The sequence below is a fragment of the Quercus robur genome, chromosome 6, assembly GCF_932294415.1.
Source record: "Quercus robur chromosome 6, dhQueRobu3.1, whole genome shotgun sequence".
In the NCBI taxonomy this organism is placed as follows: domain Eukaryota; kingdom Viridiplantae; phylum Streptophyta; class Magnoliopsida; order Fagales; family Fagaceae; genus Quercus; species Quercus robur.
The window spans coordinates 52824077-52831701 of NC_065539.1; the positions used below are offsets into that span (position 1 = coordinate 52824077).

The 7625-nt window shown below is 39.2% G+C and overlaps 1 non-coding gene across 1 annotated transcript; it reads right to left on the bottom strand.

Moving 5' to 3' along the window:
- Positions 1–193: 193 nt before the first annotated feature.
- Positions 194–389, bottom strand: LOC126690658 (U2 spliceosomal RNA). Its single transcript, XR_007644702.1, has one exon. It is a non-coding gene; the product is annotated as a U2 spliceosomal RNA (small nuclear RNA).
- Positions 390–7625: the final 7236 nt, after the last annotated feature.

The window sequence follows — 7625 nt, forward strand, 5'->3', positions numbered from 1 at the left end:
TCAACACCAATACTTTGACGTTCTAGAATTGTGACCATACCCTTCAAAGTAGTAATTAAAAACCTAGAGCGTGAAACTTGTTGCATTTTATATCGACTATCAGAAATAAATTATAAATTATACTTACACCAAACAAACTAGAACTTAATGGACATCAAACCCGACCAAATTCAATCTCTTAGACTGGAATTAGGTGGGGTGCGCCAGGCCCGAGCAATAGTGCAACGCATGGGCAACGCTTGAGAGCCCCAGCAGCAGGCTACTGTGGTGGGCTCTCCCCCTCAAGAAATAAATTTAATATCGTGTGGGCCGATGACCCACATATCAGATATTAAACTGATAAGAACAGATACTACACTTGATCTTAGCCAAAAGGCCGAGAAAGGTATGCTTTGCCCATCTTCTGATTTTCCCTTTTATACCTCAGCTCTGTTTATCCCTCCTCTCTCTTACACAATGTGGGACTCGGCATTTGAAACCAGCAAGAGTGGAAGCACATCTTGTCAACGTATCTCTCATATGCACTTAACCAGGAAGGTGTCTTAGCATATGCTGTTAATTGAAAGCGAAGAGCCATTGCATTTGGTGATAAAATATATAACAAACTACCTTACAAAATCTTAGAGATAGTAGATAGACTGCATCTCACTTATTTACATACTCAAAAATATTAGATTTAGATTTTTATTATTTAGATGGGTAGTAGGCTTTGATATCAGTAACACAAACACAAAGATAAAGACATGGAAATATGGAAGAAGACTGCTTCTTGCATTCATTGGTTTCTTACAAAAGAATTACACTCCTTTTACAGGAGGGGAGATGGAACGAAAGAATTTATAGGTGTCCCAATAATTCTTGGGCATCTATATTCTTTTTCATAGTAATCTGGCTAGCACCTTGCTGTTACAATGGTCCACCAAGTTTCACATGTGCAAATCTCGACCCCCCATTTGGTTGATGAGGTTGTAATATTCTTTTTCGTCTAAAGATGACAAAGAGATAAGGCTCTAGTTATTATCATCAATCTAACGTAGGCCTTCTATGTCCTTTGCTAATAAAAACAAGCCATATGACTCATCAAGAGTTTTTCTTGTGGTAATGTCTTCTAGCAAATCTTCAACTTTTTTGACTTGATTTTTAGTTGGACGTGTAGTTGATTGGTATTTGAGTACCCAAAAAAAAACAATCTTAAAAAATAATGTGTCAATATTTTTAACTTCTAGAAAATGAAAATTTAAATCTAGATTATGAAAAACACAAAAGAATCATCTTATTTGAGAAAGAAAAATGCATATTCCCTCTTGCTTTGAAGCCACAAATAATTGAAAAGGAAAAGGTTTTCTTGCATACTTATATGCGCAATTGCTGCATAATGGGTTATGTGTGATAGGCCACAAACTGAATGACCCCTTATGATAGAAATTAATTAATTAATTAACCAAGTTATTAATTAATCAATTTAACATGCAAACGCGTGATAGCACAAACAAAATAATGCAGCGGAAAATAAATAACACGATGATTTATTTACGAATGGGAAAAACCTAACGGCAAAAACCCCACCGGGTGATTTTCAGGTCACCACTCCCGAAACTCCACTATTATCACAACAAGCGGTTACAAGTAAAGAAATCCAAGTACCTTACCAACCTACAGTTGAACCCTTACCCCAATACCCAATTGGACTTGTTCTGTAGTGACAATTCCCCTTTCTGATGCACAACTCCCAGTACGTGACTAACCAATTGCGCGGATCCCAGTACGCGACTTCAATCACCAACTAAGAAGGTTGTTGGTTGCAAAGTTCTTCAGTTCATCCAAATGATGAAGATCAAAAAGATGCTTGGTCACAAAACCCTACGGTGCACATACACAGCAACTTCTTCAAGAGAAGGAGATGAACTAGGGCAAGAACTTCGTCTCCGGTCACAATTTGCTTGAACAAAGTTTGCTCAATACTTGTGCAACTTGTGAACCATTTGATGGCCCTTAAACTGATCCTTTTATATGTCTAGGTTTAGGAGAAAAGAAGGCCTAAAGACACATTCACAAATCCAAAGAAAATCAGATTGAAATTCTGAAAATCTTAAACCTCGACAGATAGCAGGTGTCGAGCACACCAAATAAAGAACAGCTTCCTTAAGCTCGATAGATGCAATTGTCGACCAGCTGTTGAGCTTTAATGATTTTGCACTCTGAACTTTTTTTTTTGAACAGACTTGAAAGCTTCAATACGTGATCTTGAAACAAGGTTTCTTGAAGTATTTAAAACATCCTAAATCTACCCAAATACAAGTAAAGTGCATTTTGTCAAAGGATAAGCCAATTACATAAAATCAAGGCATATGTTCTTAACATGTGAAACACATATGTTCTAACAATCTCCCCCTTTGGCAATCCATGACAAAACCACAACAAACAAATGACATATGAGAGAAGTCATAAATCACTCAACTCATATTCACTTGTTGAATACAATAAAATATATCTTAACACAAACTCTTGAAAAACTTTACAAGAAGAGACTTTATGGCAAGTAGACTTTGACAATCTGTATTTCTGAAACACTTTAAACAAAACTCATCAAGGCATCTTGTGTGAAACAGAAATAATAGATTACATACAAGTATAAGAAACATGTGTATAAAGAGCGAAAAGAAACAACACATGAAGGGGTAGGTGAAAGAAAAACATACATCAATATAAATAAGGAAATAAGTACAATGTATGTCTAGAAATAGTCACAAGACCTCATGTACAAGAGTAATGTATCCAAAAAGAAATGAAAGAAAAGGTACATACTATCCTCACTACATCCCTCAGAAATGTATCAACACTCCCTCTAACAAAATGATCCTATACTAACGCTCCCCCTAAGATAGACTACTCTCATACCAAAACTACTCCCCCTTTTTGTCACGAATGACAAAGGGTAAGAGTGTCAAGTAGACATCTCATCGGTAGAGCTAGTATCTCCATCATCATCATCTGAAGCATCATCGTCATCACCATCATCATCATCCTCATCCTCAGAAGCAGAAGCCACAGGAGAAGGCGGTGAAGAAGTAGCCTCAGGAGCAAAGCCACCCATAGACGCTTGTCGTCGAGCAATACGACCGACACGAACGTTCACCTGATACAACTCCGTAGAGTGTATCGAAGTGAGCATCCATGCGCTACAGCTGTGCCATAATATCTCCTAGAGACACATCGCTCGAAGAGGAAGGAGGAGCTGATGTGGATGGAGCCGAACGGGATGGAGCGGAACGAGAGAAAGAGCCGCTGAATCCGACTGCCGCAACCGAAGTTGGGCCTCGCTACATTTAACGGTAGCGTAATCTATGGAACACATGACAGTGGAGTGGTCGAATGAGGGAAATGGAACAGAAAAGTGGTGTAGAATCCTCATGACAGCAGAAGGAAAGATGAGCTTATCACAGGTCGCCGAATCTAGATGAACATCTATGATAGACAGAATGAAATGAGAAGGGAAGTCTATGGTGAGATGCTCAAGAAGAGACAACAAAAACCGAGCACAAGGCTCTGTGATGGAGTTATAGTGAGAAAGGGGATGCAAAACAAAAGTCATCACCATATTCATGAATCTAGGACCTTTAGCAAAAGGTTGACATAGTGTAAAAAGACGCTCACCCCAAGAAATAGGGCTCTCAGAGAAAGCGAACATGAGCTCATCCCTGGACACAGTCCTCAGACGCTCATAGCTAGGATAATCAGGAAACTCTATCCTAGGAACCTGAAGCACATCTGCAACTAGCTGCGGTGTGATAGGAATGCGCGTACCTCGAACGCGAGTGAAGAAACGAGGTACTGACCGATCAATCCTGTGCATGTTGGAGTAGAACTCCTGAATCAGCACGAGAGGACAGGTGACCGGGGCGTCACACAGTGACTCCCATCCCCTACTATGAATGACAGAAGGAAGGTTGGTGTCAGCAAAATCTGACAAGATGACTTGGCATTCCGAATGAATGCCTCGTCGAGAAAAGTTCTTCGAAAATGCCTTAAAGGCATCATCATCACGGAACCGGATATGAGATAAGGTAGGATCAGATGAAGAAGAAGCACCAGAACGAAGAGGGTTCCAGGCTGGAGTGGATTTACGCTTAGGTGCAATAGACATGACTAACGTAAACAACAGAGAGGGAGAAAAAGACAGACAATCAGAAAAGTCCCAAACATTTTCAAATATATCAAATATATTGAAAAGAAGTACGTATGCATGGGAAATGCATGAACATGTGACATGCAAAAGAATTTTCACCATGGGCTCAGCCCAATCCAAACCTACCAGCATACAATCATATAGCGCACATCTAAATGCATGGCAAGATCATTATAATGCGAATGTGATGCAATGTATGAGGTTTTAAACACATGTAAGTGAAAACCCAACCCAAAATTTCAATGAAATCTCATCAATTTTTAAAAACCCCAAAAATTTCCAAAAACCCCAAATCCTAGGTTTCAAAACATGAAATGCATGAATGAGAAAGGATTAGAAGCTTACCAAGTGAGGAAAAACGTGAAAAAACTTGGAAAATCCTTGAGAACTAAGATAGGAGTGAGATTGGAGAGTTTTTTGGAGAGAAACAGAGAAGTGTCGAGAGAGAGATTGATGGAAATGAAGACCGGATTGCGTATGGGCTTTATATAGGAAAGCCTGTAATTCTCAACAGATGAAGGTATCGACAAGTGTCGAGATATCTGTCGAGTAGGTGTCGAGAAAATCCACGTCGATAGCTGAGTTATCGAGGAGGTATCGAGGATCAACTTATCTGATTTAAGAACAGAAGCTCGATCGATCCACCAGGTATCAAGAAGCTATCGAGCATACAGATCCAATCTCGATAGATCCACTAGGTATCGAGGTGCAGGCGAGATTACGATAAGAAAAAGCTTAAGGAAGCTCGACAAATAGCTAGCTATCGAGGAGGTGTCGAGCTAGCTTTTAAAAGCAGTTTTTCGAGATGTGAAAAACACAAACATGAATGCAATCCAACATGCAACTCAACCAACGATCCAATCAATATATTAAGCTCTTAAAATCATCTCTTAAATGAAAATTTTAGCACATGGATCTCCACAAACACACACACACACACTAAACAAGTCTAACCAATTTTATATTTCAAAAACGAGTTTAGACAGTTTAGTGGGCATACATTAATACATGTAAAATCTCGTGATGGCCAAATCACATTGTACCTGCACATGTATCAAGAATAGCAAAGAATATTGCGTGTTGTGTGTGAAAAACATCGCTAGATTGCATAAGTGTATACATGTTATGACGATTTGAGATATGAGAAAATCACTTAACTCACACACAATCATAACTGCTTGATGGGGGCTATCACCTTTGAGGTACATCTTATAACTCCCACATCTCCTAGAATACACGCTTGCAAACATATTTAAAACATTTTTTATCTTTTTACTTTTGATTTTCTTTGCATATTTTTCTTTTAAACATATCATGCGTGGGCTTATTAGAGAGAGAAAAGAAATACCCAATGATAATTGACATTCAAATTTTGCTATGCCTAAGCACACAAATGTCATTGACACTGTACTTTTGCTATGCCGAAGCATACATGTGTCTTATTATGATTGGCGGGCAACAGTGGTGAGATGGTTATTTATGCCTTTCTCTCAGGATTTTTTAGTCATTCCCGTCAAAAAGAGTGATATGCATGTTAAGTTTAAGAGACAACTTAATCGTACTCATCACAAACACGAGCCACAAAACTCACTTGCTTAGTTGTGCATAGAGATGCTCATCTAAGTTACAAATGATACAAAGTTTAGAAGACTTTGTTTCCATGGCCAACTAAGGTACACAAGTACCAATGTACAAAACACACACTGTTTTTGTATTTTTTTGATTTTTCAATTTTTTTTTTTATTTTTATAAAGAAAAACAAAACAAGGCAAAAACTGAAAAATAACCAAACAAAAACATGTTAAACAAACAAAGCATAAAAACTAGACTGACTCAAAACATGAAAGCAAAACACAAGTAATGCACACACACAAAAAACATGAAGAGAGAGAGAAAAGTGATAAAATCACTTGGAGCCCTTTTCCTTCCACACCTTGGAAGCACCTTTTCGTCTAGCAAACCCTTGAACCGGCGGTGAAGGGGAAGAATTAAACCCATTCAAGTTCAAAAGGAACATGAGGGCTTTGAGAAGATCTCCAAGAGGAGCAAGAGAGGATTGAAGCTGATTCTGGTTCCCAGATGCTATCATGTCGTTGCTCTGTTGAGTGGCAAGCCACTTGTAGCAATTTGGTCGAGTATGACTGGCAGCTCCACAATAATGACAGAGATGCTGCTTCTTTTGTTTAGACTTTTGAGAGTTAGCCTTCTTAGCCCTAGGGTTTTTAACATCTTTCATCTCAAGCTTAGGGGGTGCTCCTAAGATAGATTTTACCTTGTCTAAGTTCTCACTAGCTAATTCAGTTTTAATCTCATTGTTCTCAGTTTTAACATTATTAGTAAGAGGAACAAAAACAGTGGTACTAGAAGAAGCAGTATTAAAGGAAGAAAGACCATACCCTAAACCTATTCGATCTAAAGCAGATTTCTGAATACTCAGCATCTCATCTAGCTTCGTGCTTGAAGTTCTCTCCAATTGAGCTCTGACTTGAAACAGCTTCGCTTCAAGCTTCTTGGTCTTCTCAGCCAAGAAATTGTTCTCGAATCTCAGTGCTCCAATAGTCTGATTGGCTTCATCAAATTTTGTGGAAAGCTCCTCACGATCAAGTTCCACATCACTGAGCTTCTTAGTGGTTAGCCTATATAATTTCTCATGTTTCTCGGAAAGTTTATACAGCTTCTCATAGGCTATATGGATGTCATCTTGATCATCCATCTTCTCAAACTTAGATTCCACCAGTTCCTCTTCTTCAACTACATCTTCAACAATCCCATCAGTAGGATTGACTGTGGCTGTGAAGGCATTTAAGATTCCGTCATCCTCATTATCGAAATCATCCTCAGGCTCAGTGTCGCTCAAGGTAACAACAAGTGCCTTACTCTTCTCAATGCTCTTGAGGTATATAGGACACGCATACTTCATGTGACCGAAGCCTTGACACCCAAAGCACTTAGGTCCTGAGGGAACAGTGTACTGACCACCTTCCTTAGCATCCTTCTTCCCTTTGTCTTGGCCTTTAAATTGAGAAGAATTGGATTGCCTGCGATCCTTATTGAAACCCTTTCCATTACCGTTCTTCATGAACTTCTTGAATTGCCTGGTGATGTAGGACTTCATCTTGGAATCTTCATCATCAGAAGATTCATCTGTTTCACTGCTCTTAGCCTTCAGTGCCATACTCTTGCTTTTACCCGACTTGCCTATTCATGTCAACCCTAGCTCGTAGGTCTGCAAGTTTCCAACCAACTCAGTCAGAGGAATCTTGTCAATATCCTTTGATTCTCTATTGCCGTAAACTTGGCGTGAAATCTCTCAGGCAGAGATCTGAGCACTTTCCTCACAATCTTGGGTTCAGGAATGGTTTCCCCAAGATTGAAGGCTGAGTTCACTATGTCCTTTAGCTTGGCATAGAACTCATCGGAGGACTCATCCTCCTCCATC